At 37.1% G+C, this 24,311-nt stretch overlaps 1 long non-coding RNA gene across 1 annotated transcript in view; it reads right to left on the bottom strand.

Moving 5' to 3' along the window:
• Positions 1 to 24,101, bottom strand: part of LOC138830976 (uncharacterized) — a 97,367-nt gene extending 73,266 nt beyond the window's left edge. The window contains exon 1 of the long non-coding RNA XR_011373097.1: positions 24,054 to 24,101. This is a non-coding gene — a long non-coding RNA (uncharacterized lncRNA). The remainder of the gene's footprint in view (positions 1 to 24,053) is intronic.
• Between the last annotated feature and the right edge of the window lie 210 nt (positions 24,102 to 24,311).

Raw genomic sequence — 24,311 nt, 5'->3', positions numbered from 1 at the left:
GTTTGGGTTTGGTTTGATTTGTTAATGCAAGCTGACTGATTATCCTCTTGGCATTTGAAACATTTGTTGTTAAAGCAAATGAACAATGAAGTCTGAGCTTCCAAAGAGCCTTTTGCCTGTCCTGTCCCTTTAAAGTCAATAGCTTTTGTAAATTCTCTGGCTGACCCCCAAATAAGAATTCTCAAAGAGATGATCCAGAGTCTTTAGAAACCCATTAGGCCACAGCACTGACCTAATCCTTGAGTGTCTGACTGCCTGGCAGAGCTGTGGTGACTTTGGCTGATGAAGTCCTCCCAGCCCCTCTGGAATTCCCCTGATCCTAGTGGGAAAGGGAGAGGAGGAGAGAGGCCAAATTGCTCAAGGAATTATTGTTCTTAGTCTGGGGGACAGGGTGGCTTTTGGTTTCTTAAACTCTTTGGCCTGTTTCAGTCAACCTATGGAGGACTAGAAAAGCATAAAAGCACTGGATTTCATTCATTCGTCATTCAGTCAGTCAGACATTCACTAACTCAACTATATATGAAATAGACAGTGAGAGTCAGATATTTGTTGGTAATAGAAAAGTTAATGGGGAAAAACACAGACACATTCTCAGCTGCCATGTAGTCAGTGACCCAGAGATGCAGGCAGACACCAGTCCTATATTTTCCAAATTCATTATTTCTGCACTGCTTTAGGACCAAAGAAAGAAAAGTAAGGGGTGAAAGTATGTAAAGCTTTTTTTCTACTTTTCAACTGCCTTCTCATATGAAGTTCACCAACTCCAAAGGACACCCCTGTAAGAAAATAAGTATTACTATTACTTTAAATTGAAGGACCAGAGTGCCTGTGACTCAAGAGGACCTCCTAAAGTCACATAAAGACAGGGCAGTGCCAGGAACAGGAATCAAGTCTTTCCTTATGAGGGGGATTAGACATTCTCAGTTAGGTACACAGGGATTAAACAAATGGTAGACATTGAAAATTTTTGCATGGATGTTCATCAAAGAGATGGGTCTACAGTTTTCTTTTTTGATGGGTCCCTATCTAGCTATGGGGATGTAATGCTGGCTTCATAGAATGAGTTTGGTAGTGATCTTTCCCTTGCTATTTCATTGAAGAGTTTGAAGAGTATTGGTGTCAGTTGTCCTTTGAAGGTCTTATGGAATTGGCAGTAAAGCCATCGGGTCCTGGGCTTTTCTTGGATGAGAGATATTATATTGCCATTTCAATTTCATTACTTGTTACAGATCTATTTAATTGTCTTAAATCTTCTTAGTTTAGTTTGAGTCTATTGAGATGTTTCCTAGGAATGCATCCATTTCTCCCAGATTTTCCAATTTGTTGGCATAAAGGTTTGCAAAGTATTCCCTAAATATTCTAAATTTTGCTTTTTTCTGTTGTGATATTCTGTTTTTCATCTCTAATTTTATTTATTTGGGTGAGCTCTTCTTAGTAAGAATTGCTAAGGGTCTGTAAATTAATTTTTTCAAAGAACCAATTCCTCACTTGTGTTAGCTAGAATGTGTATATAAATCTTCAAATAAATACACTAAGTGGTAAGCAAGGGGTTACAAATGAATTAGCTTAAATGTAACAAACTCTATGGAAAGTGCAAATAGTATAATTGTTTAAAAAGACTAAGTCAAATCCCACCAAAATAAGTACCAGGAAATGGGTATTTGTAAGAGAAGAGCGTGGGGTCAAGGGGAAAGGGGTAGAAGAATGAAGGGGAAGAGAAGGAAAGAATTTATTGTATATACCACAGAATTGAGAAACGTAAGGGAAAGGGTGGGCTGAAAGTAGGGTGTGGAGATGTTGAAATGGTGACACAGATCAAGATGCATTATACATAAAACTTTTTTATAACATGACAAAAAAATCAACACATAACTTAAAATTAAAATAAGGGAAGGGGTGAGTTGGGAGGAGTGGGTGAGAACGCTGAAAGATCAAGATGCACAGTATTTATAAACTGCTTTGGTGAGTGACAACTCCTTTGTACAACTAAAGATAATTAAAGATACTAAAAGTATTGAAAAATTATGGACATAACAATCTTCCCATAACATGGGGTCCATAATGGCACTTCTTGTTCCAATAATGTTCAACCAATAAAAAGAGTCGAGTCCAGACTAATGGTCCATACACAAGCCATCAAAAACTCCACACAAAGCCCAGGAGGTGAGGAATTGAGAAATTATACCACAGTATAATAACTGCCCTCCAAAAAGACACCATTTGCTTCCCTACTCTGGGACCCCTCTCTAAGGAAAGTCTGTTTTCCTATTTTTATTTTGCTTTCAAATAAACCTGTTCTGGCTGCTTTAAATACTTCCTTGCCTTGTAACACTTTCGTGTTTTATTTCTAGACGGTGCCACTCTCCCTGCTCTAAAGGAGCTTTTGAGGAAGTTGTCTATTTTGCTGAATGTTTTACAAAAATCTACAGCAGAGAAATGGCACTTTCATCACAAGAGTTTCCAATCACTTTCCTAGAATTCCAAGCTCTTTTCAACCATAAAATAAAGGCAAGCTGGATATGAGTGTCTCCCATTTCTATCATTTCCGAGGACTCTGTATCTAACACTTTAGCAAAACACAACTCCCCCTGAGTTATTTTGCTTTTTTCTTACTTCCAAATAGGAAATAATCCTATTAGGTAAGTATTATGAGTAAAACTGGAAATTCTACATTGATTTAAATTTATGAAGGAAACAGGAAGTTCTATTTTCTCCTTTTTAAATTGTTATATTACAAAGATATAAATATTTGATATTTTTGGTAATAATCTTAAATGCAAGAAACAGATGCAAGAAAACCATTATTATATCTTGTCACTTAAGCCACATCCTTTTCAAGAGATAAAACATTATCAAGATTGTTAAATACAATACACCAGTTAGGATAGATCATTCCAGAAGTTTCTTTGATGTGATTTTTTTTAAACCAACAGGGATCATCCTATATATATATTAACCACTTACCTTTCCATTTCACTCAACAGCATATGAGAACAATTTTTATGACAATTTACACAGATTACTTACAAATAGATTTTATGAAATTTTCTTTTCAATACAGAAGATCAAACCAGGAATCTTTTTTGACACTTTTTTATTGTAAAAATACTGTACAGAGGGGTTACAGTTACATGAGCAAGGTAATGAATACATTTCCTACCAAGCATTGTTACCTCCTCCTTTGTTTTTTCCCTACCATCCCTTCCCTCCCACCTCCACAACTACACCTCCCCCAAATCGCAACCCCCGCCATCTAAATTATAAAGTTTGATTTTCAACATAGTGTCTTGTACATCTCATTGTTACAATGGGTCAACCTGTATCCCTATTTAAGCATTTGGTGAGCGGAAGGGAAAAAACAAAATGCTCAAACCAGGAATCCTGCACATGCTAGGTATGTGATCTACTACTGGGCTACATCCCTAGCCTACATAGCTTTTTGAATACTAGTATTGTCCTCCAAAAGTCTGTACCATCCTATAGTACAAGCAGCCCTAATGGTGACTGCTATCTTTTTCAATATCTGTTATCTGATGGGAAAAAATGCCTTCATTGTCCTTCAATTTGCACCTAGTTGATTTGTAGTGACATTCACTGTCTTATCACATGACTCTTATCAGTATTTTTCCCTTTTCTTATTCTTTAACCACTTTTCTACTTTTTGTTTTGATGGATGATTCTTTTCCTATTGATTTCAAAGATCTTGATTATGTGGTTTTGTTACATGCTCTCCCAAACTGCCAATTATATACTAATTCATTTACATTACTTTGCATAATAATGCTTTACATTTTTGTTCAGTTGTGCTTCATATTTCTTATTTCCAATTAGTTTCACTTAGTTGTCTAACATCTGTCCCACACATTTTAGCAATAGTCTGAATTACTTTGGGGCAATTTCTTTTCCCTATTTGATGGATTGATGATACTATTAATCAAGATGTCCTAACCTCTTACATTTGTGCTTTAGAATGTAATGTATATCCTCTTCTGGACAAAATCCATTAGTTTAGTAATGAGTAGGATTCACTTACTTCACTATGGGCATGAAACTTCTGCACCACTATTTTTACAGAGTTGCTAAAGAATAATCAAATGAGTAACTACATACAGCAGCCAAATCAGGCTTCTACCTCATAGGATGCAGCCAAGATTTATAAAACAAAAATCTGCTAATCTTCTCTCCAAAGATCCCTAGAAATTTTTCCAACACAGTGGGCCATCTTTCTGGCATCTATTTATCTTCCCAAAAAGGCCCATTTTACATTTCCCAAATTTAAAAAAAATGGCATAATCAATGTAGTATTTACAATCAATATAAAAGTAATCAAGTTCTTGCTTACAATATTAATAGCATGAATTGTAGTGCTAACACAAAGATAGTATGCTATTGGCCTTCCAGTTGAACACAAACAGTCCTGAGAATGGCAGGATGAGACACAGAAATAGGAATAACCCAGTTACCAACTTGTGTCTGTATCTAACATAGCGAGGGGTTCATTTACTTTGGTAAGAATGGTTACACCTATAAAGTACAACATCTACAACTGGAGTAAATAGCTAATTAAACTTAATATAATTTCTTATCTTTATTTCCATCTCAAAGATTCTTCTGTGTATTACACAGGATATTAAGCTGATTAAGAATACGTTAAGACTCATTACTTCTGAATATTTCAGGTGCTTGATAATATCAAATGTCTCCACAATCCCTCTAAAATATAGTTAATTTTGGTTTAATATCTTTGCATGATAAGTTACTGCTAGTGCTTACCACCTATTATAGCATTTTGCATCATTTTATAGAGGATTATTGACTGTATAGTTTTGAAACTGAGGAAAAGAATATCACATAAAGCATTTGTGGGTATGGAGGATCCTAAGGTAATATTCCATCAACCACCTGAGCTCATAATCCCCTATTCTGAGTATTGGTCTACGGTAGTAATTAGGATTCCAGAAACTGATGTCATTTTGTAGTCTGTACTCAAGGATCTGCCAAAACATAACTATTTCCTCTTTTCCAGTAGCTAGGCATGCTATAAGTGAACACAGGTTCCTTTGGAGAAGTCTAAGAGGGAGAATGTAGACACTTTTGGCTGCACAACAGGGTCTTAACACAAGGGAAAATGATTGCCCCTTGAAGAGAGTACTTTAAATTCATTAATTGTGTCACACTAGGGAAATTAGTTGAGGAATTGATTACAACTCCTTACGATGACTCAAGTGAAGATTGTTATTCATAAAATCCAGAACTTGTCCATTGAAAAATGTTGTAGTATGTAAATTAATTTTAGCTCTAAGAAAACCATTAGCATCAGGCCAATAATCATTTCTGTTCCAAACATGTTCATTTACGATAGCTAAGATATGGAATTAACCTAGATGCCCCTCACTACATGAATGGATGGAGAAGATGTGGTAAATATACACAATGGAATTCTATGCTTCCATCAGAAAGAATGGCATTGCCCCATTTGTGAGGAAATGGAATAACCTGGAAAAAAATATATTAAACAGAGTAAGCCAGGCCCATCATTTCCCTAATTTGTAATAACTAAAATATGTCTATGATATTCTTAACAGGGGAACTCAATAGCCCAATTTTTAAGTGCATAGGGACATATATAATGAAGTGTATCAACATGAACCCCAAGAATTGGAAATAAGAGGTTCTTATTATGTCCTATATGTAGTTTTTTCTTTTTTTCTGTTTTAATTTCTGTACCCTTTGTCTTGTATATAATTTTATCCTATCTATGGAAGGGAAAGGGAATCCCTGAAACAGCAGGACAAAGGAGGAACTAATGCAACAACGATGCTCACACTATGTTGAAAATGAACTATACAACTTGGGGGAGTGGAGTGAGGAGGAGTAAGTAGGAGAAAATGAGGGAGGGGGTAAAAGAGTTTAAAAAGAAATGTACTCATTACCTTAAATAACTGTAACACCCTTGTTCATCACTTTTACAATAAAGATACAGAAAAAAAAGAATTGTGTAGGATGATCCAACTGGAAACTTTCAGGGTCAGTATTTGGACCCATATCAATCCTGCTCTGAAGACTTTGCTCTGAAGCAGCATTCTGTCTGTTACTCATGCTGTTAAATAACGTCTCAGTACAAATCTAAGGAATAAGTCACTACGATGTGATTAATTTCATAATCTCTCTGTAGTCCTCAGCTCCCTATGCCTATGACTATGTGTGCATTTTAGATTATATATTTCCCTGGAGCAAGGAAAGACAGCCTTGACAATTAAGGTTACAAACTTTCACAGTTTATCATGCACAAGGTTCACAGACAGCTGATCTTCTGATGTCCATCCTGAGATTTGAAGTTCTACTTCATATTAGACAGTCTCACTGAGAAAAAGCCTCTAACTTGGTGACTTCAATTGGAATAACATCTTTTGACCATGCTCTCTTTCTTTAAACTAGAATAACACAATTAAAAAACATTTAAAGCTTCTCATTCACTCTAATAATAAAAAGTTAATAAAATCAACATTGGACAAATAAAAGTCTAAATTTGAAGCCAAGTTCTGGTGGCTCACACCTATAATCCTAGCTCGAGGCTGAGATCTGAGGAACTTTGTTCAAAGCCAACCTGGGCAGGAAAGCTACCAAAAAGTCAGAAGTGGAGCTGTGGCTCAAGTGGTAAAACACTAGTCTTGAGCCTAGTCAGAGCCTCTGTCCTGAGAATAAGCCCCAGTACCCACTACCAGCACAAACACACACACACACAATATCTAAATTTGGGTACCAGAAATGCCAGGCCATTTAGAAACCAAATAATTCACACCCTACTAATTGCTTTTGTGTTCATCTATCCAGGAGACATGAGTCATCTCTCCCAGAATCCTAATTATGAATGACTTACACCTTGCTGATGACAGAGCTCTGTGTTATTCTTACAGAAATGTTCCAAGAGGTATTTCTTTCAAAATAATTTAACTTTCTCTGATTTACTTTTATCTGATAAACCTGGATCTTTGCTCAGAAATATGTGACCGAGGGGCCTAACCTTCCCTGTCTTCCTTTCCTTAGCCAAAGGGCTGTTCAGAAGCCAGGAGAACTGACTTTCTGAACTTTGTTGCAAAGAGTGTCAATGTGGTGATGACAGATTAATCCAGGCCCGTGATCGCTGAAGCTCTGTATTAGAAGCAGGATTCTTTTTTTTTTTCTTTCAGTAGGGAAAGGGAATCCAAAAACACTGTGAAAGACAGCAGTGACATGAAAATCCATGTCGTGCGTAGTTGAGTTTGTGAAAACAAAGGTCACCACATTCCAAGGGAATCAAGAAGTTGATGGTGTGTCACAGAGACTCTGAGTATGTCTCTGCCTGTTGATTGAATGCTAAATACAAGGAGTCATCACAAGACTGAGGAAAGAGAATTAACACATACAAAACTCACCAAGTAACAGCTTAATGGTCTACAAACACAAAAGTCTGCTGCTTGAGATTCAAATTTTACCAACACTACCTCAGGATTTGCGCATGCCTGCGCGCGCGCGCGCACACACACACACACACACACACACACACACACACATTTACTAAACTAAGGATGAAGGTCCTTGATCTTTTTATACTTGGCAATTGCCTTAGAGGTTCTAATAGAAGCCTTTACAGTATGGCGACTCTCCTTCACCCCTACCATGACAGTGTGTCTTCCTATCCCTAGCTTTACAATCAGTCTTCCCAAGAAGGTGCTTGCAGTATGAAACCATACTATTTGGGCTTCTTTTTGATGTGTATTTCTTTGTTCAAACTTATAACATCCAATGCGCAACACATGGGTTTATGCTGGGGTATATGTGTGAATATTAGGTAGAAAGTAGTTTTCAAAAGTTAAGCCATAAGGACTAATTGTTGTCTCCTTTAAAATAACTATCAAAGACATTCTATGCTACATTTCTGGGAATTTCACGGTAAGGAAAGATGGACACATCACGAAAGCAGAATTTATGTATTTATTCAGCATAGGGAGTGGTAGTACAAACTGTCTGGAACATTATTCCAAATGGGAGGATCCAGCAATAGGGATCAATCTTTCTGCTGAGTCAAAATTCTGGCTTCTCTTCTGAGAATCCTGGTATATGGGATCAAGGAGTGCTATGTACAATGATAACTTTTGTTGTGTGCATGTCATGCCAATAGACGCTAGTAAAATGGTTACAGCATTATTATTTTCCTTCAAATCAGCAACTTTTCTCACTGTCATTAATATCTATAAATTAGCATAAATGTGATGCTTCTAAAGTACCGTAAGGTTTTAAAATAACAAATGATCAGATTTCTGTTTTCATAAGTAAAAATAAGAGCACAAATAACATAAGGTCTAAGTTTACTGACAAGTGGATCCAAAAAAGAAAGAAACTCCATTCTTTTATGCTTTTCACAATAAGTCACATTCTTTTAAATATATGCTCCTACAATTGACTTGAACTCAATGCCTAATATACTTTCTTTTCTTTTTCATATTAATAGTTCTCAAGAACATAATTACTTTCTCCTACTTTAAGCCTACTTTTATGATTTAATTTTAAATTTAGCTATAATGAAATAGAACCTCCAGGAATTAAACTCTCTCTCTTTCTCTTTAAACTCTTTAAAGAAATTTCCAATTTATCTGAAACATTTGAGAAATGTGTCTCATGTGAAGAGAATTCTTTCCCTTCCTCTCTTCCTCCTTTCCTCCCTACTTCCCCCTTCCTTTCTTCCTTTCTCTTCATTTCTTCCCTCCTTCCATTTCCTTACTTTCCTCTTTCCACCCTTACTTTCCCTCAATTTCTTCCTTTCTCCTTGCTTTCTTTCTCCCTTTTATCCCTCCTCCTTCTTTATGATTCTGTTTATTAAGAGTATATCTCAATACATTTGTAGAAGTAGTTGCCAAATAAAAATACCACATTATTTTTAAGTACTTCATAAAGAGTAATATAAATTCCTTCTCTTACAACTCTACTCATACTTGCTGTCACATTCTCAAAAAAAAAAGAATCATGTCTAACAGAAAATAATTTCCTTCAACTCAAGAATCATCACTGTTAGTCTAAACCACTCTAGGCCACTGTAAATTTCATATGGCAAAGGAAGAGAAGAGTTATTAAAATGAAAGGTATTTTTTGGCTGGTCCTGAGGCTTGAACTCAGGGCCTAGGCACTGTCCCTGAGCTTCTTTTGCTCAAGGTTAGCATTCTATCACTAGAGCCACAGTGCCACTTCTGGCTTTTTCTGTGTATGAGGTACTGAGGAATTGAACCTAGGGCATACATGCTAGGCAAGCACTCTACCACTAAAAACACTGTATGCTATACCCACATGTATATCCATAGCTGTAAAAAGAATTCATAGTACAAATCTGATTGATAGTTTTATCTCTGAACTCATAAGGGAATTAAAATCTTACTGTCAGGGTCCTCTGGTTACAGGAAGCTTACTTCCAAGAGCAAAGCTTATTAGGAAAATTTCAAAATCCAGCTCATAGTTAAGGTCAAGAACCAGGAAGAATGGAGTTAAGTAGACCACAATCAGTAAAGCAGGACTTGGTTACCGAGCATGGGACAGGATCAGACAGGCTAAGAACCTGCTGGGCATCGTGCTTCCTGGTTGTGAGAATACATGCTAATAATAGGAGCCAGAGAAGAGCCCAGAACAGGACAAATAGGCTCAAGAAGCAGGGGCCAAGCAAGGAGACAGATGCATGAGAAAAAGATACTTTATTCCTAACACTTTCATGAGGCCACATATTCAGATTAATTTTTACCAATAATTGGCAACAAAGTTTATTTTTTTCACAGATAATATATAATCTATTATATATAATATATATATTATATATAATAGATTATATATATATTATATATTATTATATATATATTATAGGGGCTGAGAAAGTGGTAGTATTTTGCTTAATAACCATGAGGTCCTGAATTACATCTCTGTACCAAAAATAAAGAAGAGAATTGTCATGATAGACAATACATATGGGTACAACTTCCACTGTTTCTAAAGTATTAAGATAAAACTGCAGTGTTTTATGATTTTGAATAAAGTGTTATTACTTGGGGAAAAGTTGTAACAAGAAAATTCTACTAAAGAATGAAATAAATGAGGGCTGGGAAGGTGGCTCAGTGGTAGAGTGTTTATCTGGCATGCATGAGGCCCTGGGTTCAATTCCTCAGCACCACATACACAGAAAGAACCAGAAGTGGGCACTGTGGTTCAAGTGGTAGAGCACTAGCCTTGAGCTGAAGAGCTCAGTGTACAGGCCCAGAGTTCAAGCTCCACGACCGACATAAACACACAAAAATAATGAAATGAGTGAAGCTATAGCCATATGCTCTAGTTTGTTTTCACACAAATAATGTTATTTTTAGAACACCTAAAATATAAAAATGGAAATTTATTCATTTATTCATTCAGGCCTCCAATCATTCTCAAGATGGACCAGAGTTCATCAATCAATAAGAAGAGGTTGAAGGCTGGGAAGGTGGCTCAGTGGTAGAGTGCTTGCCTCGCATGCATGAGGCCCTGGGTTCGATTCTTCAGCACCACATAAGCAGTAAAAGCCGGAAGTGGCGTTGTGGCCCAAGTAGTAGCTAGCCTTGAGCTGAAGAGCTGAGGGACAGTGCCCAGGCCTAGAGTTCAGGTCCCACGACTGTCACAAAAAAAAAAAAAAAAAAGAAGAAGAAGAAGAGGTTGAAACTGCTATGGATTCTAGAAATACTGCACCATAGTTAAATGCTGTTATTAATCTGTTAGGTAAAATGATGTATCTTTGAGTATAATCACAGATGGATCCTATGACTATAGTTATTGATTGATTGATTATTTAATTTTATTGTCAAGGTGATATACAGAAGGGCTACAGTTACATGCATAAGGTAGTCAGTACATTTCTTATCCAAATTGTTAGCCCTTCCCTCATTTTTCTCCCAAAACACTAAATTACATTTTTTTTTTGTCAGTAGTGAGGTTTGAACTCAGGGCCTGGGCATTGCCCCTGCGCTGTTTCGCCCACAGCTCCACTTCTATTTGTTTGTGTTTTTTATAGTCATTCAGATGGAGTGATAGAGACAAAGGCCTGGTAGAAGAAAGTTCTAAAGGGAGTGAGAGAAGATCAAGGCTGTACATGTATATTCAACACCTCTAACTTTATCTCAAAAGGAATAGAGAAAATAAACTAGTAGCTGGGTGTGAGTCATGTCAAAAGAAGGCTTGTAAGCGAGGAGAACACCTTTTCATGTGTGTCTATATACATGTATTTATTTCATTTCAAACAAAGGAGGGGGCAACAATGCTTGATAGGAAATGTACTCATTACCTTGCTCATGGAACTGTAACCCCTCTCTACAGTATTTTTACAATTAAAAAACTTATTTAAAAAAAAGAAATTTCGTTTCAGGCAAATAAGCCACTTGAAAGAAGAATGAACTCTCATTCTTTAAAATTTGTTGGCAGTATAATTCGATCCTATGAAAGGCAAATTGGTTTTAGAGTGATAGCTCTACAAACTATCTTCAGATTAGGATATGAGTAATGAAATATCCTACAATACCAGGACATACAGAACCATGGGATATTCTTTGTAGTCGTTCAGAGGACTGAAAATAGGTAGATAATGTACAGGTTAAGGGGAAAAAAAGAAAAAACAGACCAACAACAATAATAAAAAGCCCTCTTCTCCAGATATTGTACATTCCTTATGTCTTTTTTTCCAGCAGGCTCCATGCAGGCTGATATTATGAAAAAGATCAAGAACATAGCATCAGAGAATGTCATGAGAGACACAATCTTGTATTTTTGGGCATGTCGGTGAGGAATGTCCGATCAGTTTCTTCCGGGTGAATCACTTTGACATTTAACGAGTTCATGGAACTAAGAAAAAGGTAAGGCCCATTATTGTCAAACGAAAACGTTGTAACCCTCATGGAATGTTCCTGGATTTCTGCCATGAAAAGGAAGGGCTTGCATGCAGCGGGGACCACAGTAATAATAATCACGCGGGTGACGAGAAACTGATCAAGCCCCTTAACTTCTTGCGAGTATGGATCGTGAAGACCCAAGTCTTCTTACGGGTTGGACTCTCATGCTAGGGGCGCCGGCTGCATTCTCTCCTCCACATATTGTGTGATCAAAAAGGATTAAGAGAATCAAGCCCTTCCTTTGCTCACTCCCTAAAAGAGTAAAATAGACACTGGCAAATATTTGTTTAAGAAAGATCCTTTCTGATAACCAAACTGGATGCCTTTTCAGAGTAACCACAGAAGTAGGATTAGAATCGTCTGGGCGGCTAGAAGGAGGAGGTTAAGGAAGAGAAGTTGGGTGTTACCATGGAAAGCTGGAATCCAGCTCTACTGGTACGTTAGCCTCTGCCACTTAGGAATCTTTTAATTGCCACAAAGCCTCATTTCTGGGTAAACATAATGGAACTTGGTTTGACAGGAGGAGGGGGAGAAAGGGCAAAGAACACAGGAGCAGCCTTCTTACCTGGGGAAAACGGTGGAGGATTAGCACTTCATCCACTGAGAACAAGGTTTTAAATTTCTCAGGACAGAAGATTGAGCAAAGCTTCGCCACAATGTCAAATGTTCTTGGCTGAACTTCGATGAAATACGTTAAAAAAAAAACCCCAATATATTGAACATGACTAATTCTAGTGCTCTAGACATTGCACTAAGAGGAGGGAAGAGGGAATGTTTCAAGTTCCTGGTTGGTACATGGCATTTCTAGCTTAAAATGATTTTACCTTGCCTATTCTATTTTGCGAGAAACATCAAGAACAAAAATAATTTTTGTCAAAGCTCTCCCTGCCCAAGAGTTAGGTTAGATAGCATGAACTTATTCTAGTGCCACTGGCTAAATATAACATCATGGCTTTCTGCTCTTGAGGGCAAAAGTGAAAACAGCAAGTCAAAGGCGCTGTGCTCCAGTTCTTCTTAATCTGCTTTTAATAATAGCATGAACACAATATGCACAGCAAAATGGGCAATTCCCATGGATTGTTCTGGCAAGTATCTGCCTGTTTCTAACTGGATGATTCATTTTCTTCCTTTGTTTTCTCCACACCATTTTTCCTAAAGGAATACCTTATTTCCTTCAGATGACCATTATCGATCTTGTAAAATTCATTAATTTTCCAACCAATTAAAGATGCTTCAAATTTAAAGTAAATAAGGCAAAACTATCTCACTTTGGGAAATTGATGACAAGATGAGAAAATAAAGAAAATAAAGGGACTGACTATACTAGGTATATTGTAACTATTATGACTAACTTGCACAGGTAGTGCTTTTCAATATAGAAACCTTACATTCATATCTCATTCTCATTAAATAGATAGCTGCATTATTACCAGTGAAGGGATGAGAGCACATAGAATCAGAGGTCAAGTGACTAGCCCAATGTCAAACTTAAAGACTTAGAATTTTAACATTAGTCTTCCACTTCAAATTTAGCCATCTTTTTGGGAGAAGCCTGCAAGCTTTCCAATATTCCCCTTTTTTATTTTTAACTTTTTCTCAAGTTATATCTCCTACTATTCAGTAGATTAACTTTGGGGTTACACAATTTTCACTAGGACCAAATTTATCCATGGGCTCCTTTTTGCATGTTCTAAGAATTTGTAAATTATTACAGGCAAAGTTTAACATTCACTTAAGCTGTATTTCTTGGGGCTGTGTGATCTATCAGGACTTTGATTTCTAAATTTACAAAATGAGAATAGTAATTATAAAAGTATTTAGATATGATTGAAGCAAAGTATATTTTATTATCCTAAGGAAAAACCACAAGATTTCATTGCAAATGTCACTAGTATGCTAGGCTGCTTTCCAGCAATATTTGGAGGTAGCTTTAGCAAAGAAAGACATATAAGCAAGAAAAAAAATCAAACCTAAAAAGGAACAGCTAACATTCTATAAGAATAAAAGAATTTCTTGTTTTCCTGCAAGGTGATAATGAACAAGGATGATTAGCAAACATTTAATTCTTTTTAGAATAATTGCATTTTAGGATATGAAACTTTAAACTTAGCTTGACCTTTTGGTGTTCAAGTTTGTCTAATTTGGCATAAGATAATTTCCTGACTTTAAAGACATCAGGCAGCTCCTACCAATGAATATTTTAATTATTCAAATTGCATAAATGACTTGAAAACATATGGAATCAATTTCCCACACAATGTTCATTGGTTAGAAAATTGTGAGAAAGATGGCTTTGCTATACATGGAATTAATTTTCTTAAACTTGAAATTTCAGATGGAATATAATCAGATTCCTTAGACCTTCCAGCAATTTAGAGTGGACTACAAACTCAGTGCCAGATCTAAACTGTTTCAAACATTATTGACACATATGACAATTGTGTTTACACACTATTTTTAATATTACTACTATCGTTCCTAAACTCCTTAATCCAAACTCATATTAATGATAGTTTGTAGACTCTATGAGATAAAAATAAAGTGAACTCTAATCCATACAATCTGAGGACCAACAAATGCATGATTTGTGGTCATATGTATTTTTCATGGGTATTCACTGGGATTTTAAAGCCCAACAATATCAGCACCAGGATATGGGTACATGAAAGAGGAGGAGCAAGGATAGAGGGGTTGATGAATGAAGGGATTATAGGGGGAAGAATGAAGTAAAATATTCACTGTATATGCTACAAAATTAAGAAAAGTAAAGTCAGAGGTGGGTTGAAGGAGGTGAAAATGTTGAAGGAGATGACATTGATCAAGATGCATTGAATTCACAAACTGCTTTGATAAATAGCACCTCCTTTATACAGCTACTTAAAGATAAATCAAAACAATAAAAGCCCATTAATAATAAAATAATATTATGAAGGTCACCACTCACTGGTTCCTAAATGCTTGCCGTATTTCCAACCTCTCTGCTGTACGACTTCTACTACGTGTTTTCTAGGCATGCATTCCAAGTCACTGGGAGATATAACCCTGCTGTTCCCTCACTTATTTTTCTATCACTTCGCTTAATGGCAGGAGCCTCATGCGGACTGCGTGGGATGATAGCACTTGGTTTAAAAAGGTAGTGGGAGGATCTTACAGCAACAGTTATGTGGAAATGAAATTCTGGCATGCATGCAAAACCATCTTCCATCTCTCCTTTTTTTTTCCCAATGTTGGCCCTACTATCATATGCTATTACTGACATTTATTTTTAGTTTCTTATCCCTCTTACTAATTTAATTCTGTGACACTACTTCAAAAATTCATGATTCTTCACTGAGTTTATCATTAAAATGGTAGTGGAAAATATATCATTGGATTGAAAAGATTAAGATGGAAGCAAGGTTGACAATGACACTAAGAAGAAACTTCTCAGGATAAAGATGAAATGCTTTGATGGCTCAATCTGGAGAAAGGCTACAAATGGTCAAAGAGAATTAAAACACATCTCATGGTGTTTCTGTATCTGTAGTTGAGTCTTGTTATTTGCAGATTCCATTGTTGTGAGATCATCTACTCACTAAAATATGTCCATAACCTCAAAATCAATGCTCCTGGGGCTTCACATTCATTTGGGGACACGGCACGGATTAGGAAGACATTTGATTTGCCACATGAGGTACAAAGTCAGACTCTGCTGGTTTTTAAAATTTTTATCCATTAATTTTTCTTAGTGCATACTAATCGAACAAAATAATGGCTTTTATTATACAATATTTGCAAACACAGGTAAAGTATATTTTTTGAAGATATTCACTCCCTCTCCTCTCCCTCTTATCATCCCTCACTTCCCTTACTGTTCCCCTTTCTCTTCCCAGATACATCACACTCCATGGAACTGGTGGTGCTACAGCTGTGAGCAGAAAAGCAGAGTGAGAGTACAAGGCATGGTGTGTATACATATAGACAAGCATAAACCCATAAGTATGTATATCTGTATGTATATGTGTGTGTGTATATAGATACATATCACATTTTCTTTATCCATTCATTTGTTGATGGGCAACTAGATTGATTCTATAACTTGGCTCTTGTTAATAGTGCTGTTATAAACATGGATGTACCTATATTGCATCCTGACTTAGATTGTTCAGAAGGAACAGCAGCATGCTTTTTAAAGGGAGATGGGGTCAAATTCAAGGTAAACCAGTTAGTGCTGACCTAGCCCTTGTGAGTTATTTGCCCTTCTAAATTCTGTCAATCTCTCTCTCTCCCTCCCTCCCTCCCTCTCCTTCTCCCTTTCCCTCTCTTCCTCTCCATCATAAAATGAAGATAGCACCAATTTACTAGGAACCTAAGACTCAGCCATAAAAGCAGGAGCTTTGGTGGTGAGGAGGTGGGGGGTTACTGGGCTGCTTGGGCATCTCTCATCATAGCATTCTGTGGGCCGTACTCTTCTCACTACTACTGCTACTCTCATGAATCCTACCACTTGGCTCCAGCAGGGTTTGTTAGCTTGTGAAACAATCCAAAAGTAGTTATGGCCTCCCGTTTGCCTAAGGCACATCTCAGCCAGGCAGAATCCCTCAAGAGACTTTACTTTCCTTTCATGGAAACAGAGAACTAGGTGTTCTTCAATGGGATTCTCTGTAGCAGTTGATTTGATGGTGTCCCCATGCAGAACAAAGCATGAACTGCCATGTAAGAAGCCTAGGAAGCAGGTAACCACAGGAAGCTCGCAGTACAGATTCCTCAAAATGGTGCTTAAAACAAGACAGGCAGATCTTATCAGGGTTAGTTCTAGTTAGCAATTGTTAAATCAGAAATGTATTTTTTTTTTATCAGCTGTGGGGCTTGAACTCAGGGCCTGGGTGCTGTCCTTGAGCTTTATCACTCAAGGCCAATCAATGCTCTATGGCTTTGAGCCACAGAGCTACTTCACACAGACTTTTTTGCCCAGGGTTGGCTTAAAACTGATCCTCAGATCTGTCTCTTGAATACAGACATGAGCCACCGGCACCTAGCTTGAATCAGAAATCTTCCTGATATAGATAGATAGATAGATAGATAGATAGATAGATAGATAGATAGATAGATAGATAGATAGATAGATGATAGATAGAGATATATACATATATCTTTAAGTATTTTCCAAAGGGGTTACTAGTCAATAAATCAATTTATGAGTACAATCTCTCTCTCTCCTCTCTCTCCTCTCTCTTTCTCTTTCTCTCTTTCTCTTTCTCTCTCTCATTTTTTTGCCTGAATTCTTGGCCTGGACTCTGTCCCTCAGCTCTTCAGTTCAAAAATAGTGCTCTAACACTCGAGCCACAGCACTTCTGGCTTTTTTCTGCTTATGTGGTACTGAGGAATTGAACCCAGGGCCTCATACATGCAAGGCAAGCACTCTACCACTAAGCCACCTTCTCGGCCCCTACAATGTCTCTTGATTGATGTTATTCTTTTTATTATTCTCCCATCCTTCTTAAACCAATCCCAACTCTCAATTTTCCTAGTTTTATAGAATATGTATTGAATACAATGAACCTGGAGCTTGAACTTGGGGCTAAGGCACTGACCCTGATCTTTTGTGCTCAAGTTTATCTCTCTACTTCTTGAGCCACAGCTCCACTTACAGCTTTTGGTGGTTAATTGGAGATAAGAGTCTCATAGGCTTTCCTACCCAGGCTAACTTTTAAGCACAGTTCTCAGATCTCAGCCTCCTGAGCAGCTAGGATTAAAGGCCAGAGCCGCCAACACCCATTGTTCCCACACTTTTCACATGCCAGTTTCTTAGTATTCATTTTGTTGGACTGTGAGTTACCTTTTTCTAAGAAATTATACCATTTAAATTCTGTCCTTTTGTTATTTGTTTTACACTTTTACATCTATGTCCTTGTTAGCTTTTCTTATTTAGTAAGTTTTTTAAACAACAGCCTAGAAAATGCAAAACTCTGATTACATTAATGAAATCAATTTAAAACATTTTAGCATGTTTTAGTTATTGCCTTATTGAGATCTCAACCCATGGTGAGAGTGATCAAAATGTTAATCGATATTAACATTGGGGATACTGTGGGTGAAAAGGGACCCTTACACACTGTTGATGGGAATATAAACTAGTGCATCCAATAAGGATGGAGTTTCCTTAGACTCCAAAGATAGAATTATATATGATCCTTTTATACCACTTGGGGCATATATCTATAGGAATGTAAGTCTATGTGCACACCCATGTTTATAGCAGTACTCATTACTCTTGACAAGATATGGCATCAGCCTACACACCCACCAAATGGAAAGCAAATAAAGAAAATGTGGTCAATCTGAATCCCTATTTAAACAATTTGCAGAAAAATGGATGGAACTATGATTATCATCTTAAGTGGACTAGATGACAATGAGAAAACCAAATATCATATGTTCTCTCATATGTGGAATCTAGTCCTGAAAAAAAATGAATTATAGGAATGTAAAATGTGTTCTGTTTAGGGATGGGTTTCAGTGGCAAGGGTATGATGGGAGACTATGGTCAACATGTGCTTTACGTTTGCTTGAAAATAGAATGAGGAAGCCTGTTCAATATGTTCCAAGAAGAGAATAGAGAGTGTGATGGAAAGTGATAGAAGAGATGGGTTTATTTGGGCGACATTATATGTGTATATGGAGACACGACATTGAAATCTCTTTTTTACAACTAATATATGCTAATAAAGCAGAAGAAAACAGAAAATATAGTGTTTGTGCTAGCAAAATGAATGAGGGAGTGACACCCAAGAAACTTTTAAAGACAGAATTGGCAGCTAGGTATTGGTGGCCCATACCTGTAATCCTAGCTGCTCAGAATGCTGAAATCTGAATATTGAGGTTCAATGCCAGCCAGTAGAGTTGTATCTCAACTGATAAAGAAAAAGCTATGAGTGGAGAAAGCCAAGTGAGACCCTGAGTTCAAGTCCAATACCTGCCCCCTCACCCCCCCACACACAGCTGGCTTCTTTTATAAATTATAATTCTATATTAAGGAGTCATATCATGATTGTTATAATTGAAGTATACAATATATTTAAATGTTTAGTATTGAAATATGTCTCACCTTTCTGAAGTGTATTGACAAGTTATAAACACATTTGCTAAAATAAGGTAATAATTTAAAACTTTTTCATAACAAACTTAACCAAAGTTATACTAGAAAAGGAAGTGCTACAATCATTTAAAACTCTGTATTCTGTAATTCCATTCAGCTCATAGTATATCATGTAATATAATCACATAACTTATGACATTTTTAATAAGAACACGTAGCTCTCTATTTCTGGAGGCAAAGAGACATTACTGCATATATTTCAAAGCATAGGTAGAATTCAAATTAAGACAGAAAACTTTTGACTACTATGGCCAGTCAATGCTCCATAAAACTTGCTACATGAATTAGTGTTATTGACTAAATTCTGCTATTCCTCAAACTATGTCACATTTTATGATGTTAAGTCTCAGGAAATCTGTTCAGTGCCCATTGCGAAGCAATAAAGAAAAAACACTTTTGTAAACAGTGTTAAAAGCCTTGTTGGCTGGTGGAATCGGGGGAAAAGGGAATCACAGCCACCGATTTATTTCCTGATACAGAAAAGTGACTCACTGTGTAACTTTGTGAACATTGCTTAACCTTTTAGCATTCCAGTTTCTACCACTTCTGAAAAACAGGGATACTGTTTGTCCGCCATACAATGGTAAATGCCTTAGAAATACAAAAAAAATTAATCTTGTATCAAGAGACAGTAAAGCTGGTTTTTCATGTACTTGAGATATCACTGACACATTTACAAAACAGTTTCTGCCAAAGTTGTATGGCTAATGCTTTCAGATCACCTCCCTTAACAACACAGTGTGCACTGAACTCTTTATCTGGACCTGAATCAGAAGGGTGCTTGTTATGGGGCGTGTCCAACATGACTGACAGGCTACATCATGCCACCTGTATCACCCGCCTATGGAAGAGTGCATTCATTGTGCATGGTTGCCAAGGAAGACAAGAGTCAACAGAAGGGAAAAGAGCCATGTGGTGGGAACAAACTTTCTCCCTGAATTCTGATGCCGGAATATTTGACTAACAGGCTGGCAGGGCCAATTTCATTTACAGTCTTCCTGCCACAGAGATAGCTCTTCTTTTTCTCTCTTATTCTGAAGACCTTAATTTAGGGAAACCATGTACATTTCCTCATTTATGATTCGTTTATTATCTTCTCCACTTCCTTAGAAGTTTTGCTTTGTTTTTTTTAAAATGAGAGTTACTTAAGATGATGGACTCATAATCTTCCAATGCCTGTTGCTTGACATATTAATATTCCCACAGTTGGGAATATTTAGTAGTTACAGTTCATTATACTAAAGTCTCCCTGCCATTACCAGTGGATTTCTTCTAAAGCTCTTTGTTGCTAGTCTGGAGTTTAACTTTCACATGGCAAATTCCAATCTATGTGAGCCAGGTAGGGATACTAGTCACAAGCAATGATAGAGCAAGATGTGTTTCAAACTGCATGTCTCTCTGGTGAACGTACTCCTTCTTCCAGAATATTTTCACCTGTGGTACAGAATGACACCCAAAGAAAAATAGGGTTGACTGAAAAAAAAATCAGCACTACAAATTGAGAAGTGCTGGATAATCATAAAGCTACTTAAAATATCATTCATATCTCGCATCATGAAAACAAGGCATACTGTTCTAGAAGCACTGTCATAGGAAAACAAGAGAGTTTGCCATTCAACACTATGTGTCCACTGAAAACACTAAAGAATATTTCCTAACTTTTCATCCTGCTGTGATTGAATAGTGCTGCTGTCAATATTCACTGCTTCTCATTGAATGGAATTTTGTTTTCAGTATTGGGGCTTGCACTCAAGGTCTTGGACTTGTTAGGCAGGTGTTTTACCACTTGAGCCATGACCCTGTAGTCATTTGCACTGTGGTTATTTTTCAGGTAGAGTCCTGCTACAACTCTCAGACTATAACTCTCTAACCTACCATATATCCCATGTAGCTGGAATCACAGGCACATCCTCCCCAGCTCATTTGTTAAAATGGAGTCTTGCTATGGTCTTCCTCCTAATCAGTTCCTAAGTAGCTAGGATTATGAGTGTACCATGGTGACCAGCCCTAACTCTGTAAATTACTGCTTGAATTTTTTTTTGTTTTCTTGTTTCACTGCTCACTGAGGGACAGCAGAGCAAGGCCATTAGATTTCATATTTCATATTTTTGTATCAAGTAGTATGAACATCTCAGCATAAAGATTGACTCAATACATAACTCAGAGTAAAAAAAATGGAGTGGCCATTGTGTATGGAGAAAGATATCAAGGTATTTTGTTCTATGCCAGAATTTTCCAGCCTGCTTTCTTTAAAATATTATATATTTGGTGATGGTGGCTCATACCTATAATCCTAGCAACTGAAGATTGCAGTTCAATGCCAGCCTAGGCAGGAATGTCCATGAGACTCTTATCTCTAATAAAGTACTCAGAAAAAGCCAGAAGTAGAGCTGTGACTCATTGGTAGAGTGCTAGCCTTGAGCAAAAAGCCGTTAAAGGACAGCAACCAGGTCCTGAGTTCAAGCTCTAAGACAAGGACAAATAAATAAATAAATAAATATTATATATTGTTTTTCTGTTACTGAGTTAGTTTCAGGTTGATATTTGTTACTTACTCCATATATACTTCTTTCAGAAATTCATGATATTCTCCAAAGTTTAACAGACTTTCCTACCTAGGTTGGACTTGAACTGTGATTCTCAGATCTCCCTCCTCCAGAGTAGCAAAGATTACAGTCACTAGCCATCACCACCAGGTTCTTTAATCTTCTTTAATACAGCCTCCCAGAATTATTTAACTGAGGATTTTTTGTTGCACATTTGTATTTCTGGAAATATTTAGTAGATGTTCTTGGATCCTCAATCATAATGTGCTAAGAACTATTTTATACTTGATCTTTTAAATATGGGGTTGAACTTCTGACACTTGTCCTCCATCAGTGATCCCTTCAATATATCGTGAAGTGCATATTCATAATAAAAATACAACCGACTTCCCTATACGCTGAGACATTTTTGAGGTGTGACCGGGAGAGGATTAACTGCAATTCCTTTTTCTTCTGAATCTTCCTTTAGAGAATTTGTGGGTAAGCAGCTTCCTCCTTTTGATAAATGAACAAGAAAAAAATCCTTTTTTAATTGAATCAGAATATATCAACATCAGAAACTTCTCTTACTGTAAAAACTCATTCAAAAGGGGCAAGAAAAGAAACGTCAATATTTTCACTTTTATGTATTCTATTAAAGTGTAACTTCCAAAGATAAATGAGACAGTGTGGTGGGGAGGGGTGGGAATATATGTCACAGTTTAACTGTTCAATGCAGGTGCACGAAGATATGGATTAGAAGTTGATTTCAATAGAAAGTGGAATGTATCTGCTCTGTTAAAAAAGTAAAACTATGTTTTTCCCTTACCATCCCTTCCCTCCCCACCTCCCCAACTCCTCCCCTACCCCAGGCAAAGTTGTAAAGTTCATTTTCAACATACTGTCTTGTACATCTCATTATTACAATGGGTCATCCTGAATCTTTATTTCAGCATTTAGTTATTACCCTCCCCCCCCCAAATTAGAAAAGTGTGTATACAAGATTCAGGACACCGGAATCAAATACAACAAAGGAGGATGAAACAATACTCAATAAGAAATGGACTCATTACCTTGTTCATGTAACCATAAACCCTCTGTACAGTATCTTTACAATAAAAATATATATTAAAAAAAACCCTAAAACACAAACTAGCTTGGGATGGTGGCTCGTTCCTGTAACCCTAGCTACTTAGGAGGTTGGGATCTGAGGATCATAGTGATCATAGTTTAAAAGCAGCCTGGGCAGGAAAGCCCATGAGACGGTAATCTCCAATGAACCACCACAAAGCCCAAAATGAAGCTGTGGCTCATGAAAGAACCCTAGCCTTGAGTGAAAATATCTAGGGTACAGTGACCAGGCCCTGATTTCAAACTTTAGCACCAACACACACATAATAAAAATTATAATAAAAGTTATTAATAATTGCCTTGAAGAATGTTGGGTTTTGCTTTCCTTTCTCCACACCCTTTTCCCATTCCACTCTTATTTCCTTACAACTCAAGTTTCTCTGTTGCACTTATCTGTGAAGTCTCATTTTGCTTTCACTTTTTCAAAGAGCAAGATGATATTAGAGAATTCCCAGAAAGTCTTAAAAGACTCATTATTTGGCATTCTTCCATTCCCATATTTCCCTCCAAAGATACGTGCACTTTAGGACATGAGTCTCCTGTCTCTGGGAGGTAGACACTGTCGGAGCGGTATCATTGGAGCTCCCATTTGGGAGGTGGAGGATAGAACAGGAAAATGAGGTACCATGTACCTCATCCAGCAGTGAGTGAGTCAAACCTTCCCTGCAAGAAACAGCCTTTTCCTCTCGCCACTCATGCAAACTATTTTTTCTGTTTTTATCCTGAGTTTTGTATCTACTGATCTACTGTTAACTATAATTTGATCACACACACACACACACACACACACACACACACAGCCTTTCACATCATTGCAGCATTATCCTTGAATTATTTTTTCAACATTTCATTAGCATTTATACCAGGTCAATACTAGTTTCTCTGTTATGTAAACCCACACCCATGCTAAGTGTCTTCAGGGTTACTGATAATATGACTATTTGGTTTCGGTATTTGTGTATAAGGAGCCCTAAGTCATTTCCAGAAATACAATGAGAGATTCTGAGGAAAGACTTTCCAATAAAAGAGAATGCTCTTTTTTTTTTCTCAATGATGAAGAAAAAAAATGCAACCCTGATAAGGGATATACGATTACAGAATGTTTGAAAGTAGACAATGATTAATTCGCCATCCAGTCAAGAAAGTTCTAAAGCTAAATTGAGTGCACTGGGTAAGTGGTTTCTTAAAAACTTCAGGTGTTCTTTCTTCAGGTCTCTTCCCCCCCCCACCCCCCCACCCCTCCGCCTTCCATCTTCCTCCTCCTCCTCCTCCTTCTCCTCCTCCTCCTCCCCCCTCCCCTCCTCCTCCTCTTTGTCTTCTTCCTCCTCCTACCCTTCCTCTTCCTTCTCCACCTCCTCCTCTTCTTTCTCCTCCTCTTGTTCTTCTTTCTTCTTCTTTCTTCTTCTCCTTCTTTATATATATATATATATATATATATATATATATAATTGTAAAGATACTGTAAAGAGGGGTTACAGTTACATGAGTAATGAGTATATTGTTACCCCTCCTTGATTTTTCCCCTCCCATCCTTTCCCTTCCCACCTCCCTGACTCCTCCCTCCCGCACCCTGAAGTTGTAAAGTTTGTT

Source organism: Dipodomys merriami, unplaced genomic scaffold (assembly GCF_024711535.1).
Source record: "Dipodomys merriami isolate MVZ:Mamm:240054 unplaced genomic scaffold, mDipMer1.0.p SCAF_1, whole genome shotgun sequence".
NCBI lineage: Eukaryota > Metazoa > Chordata > Mammalia > Rodentia > Heteromyidae > Dipodomys > Dipodomys merriami.
This window is presented reverse-complemented; position numbering and strand designations above follow the sequence as displayed.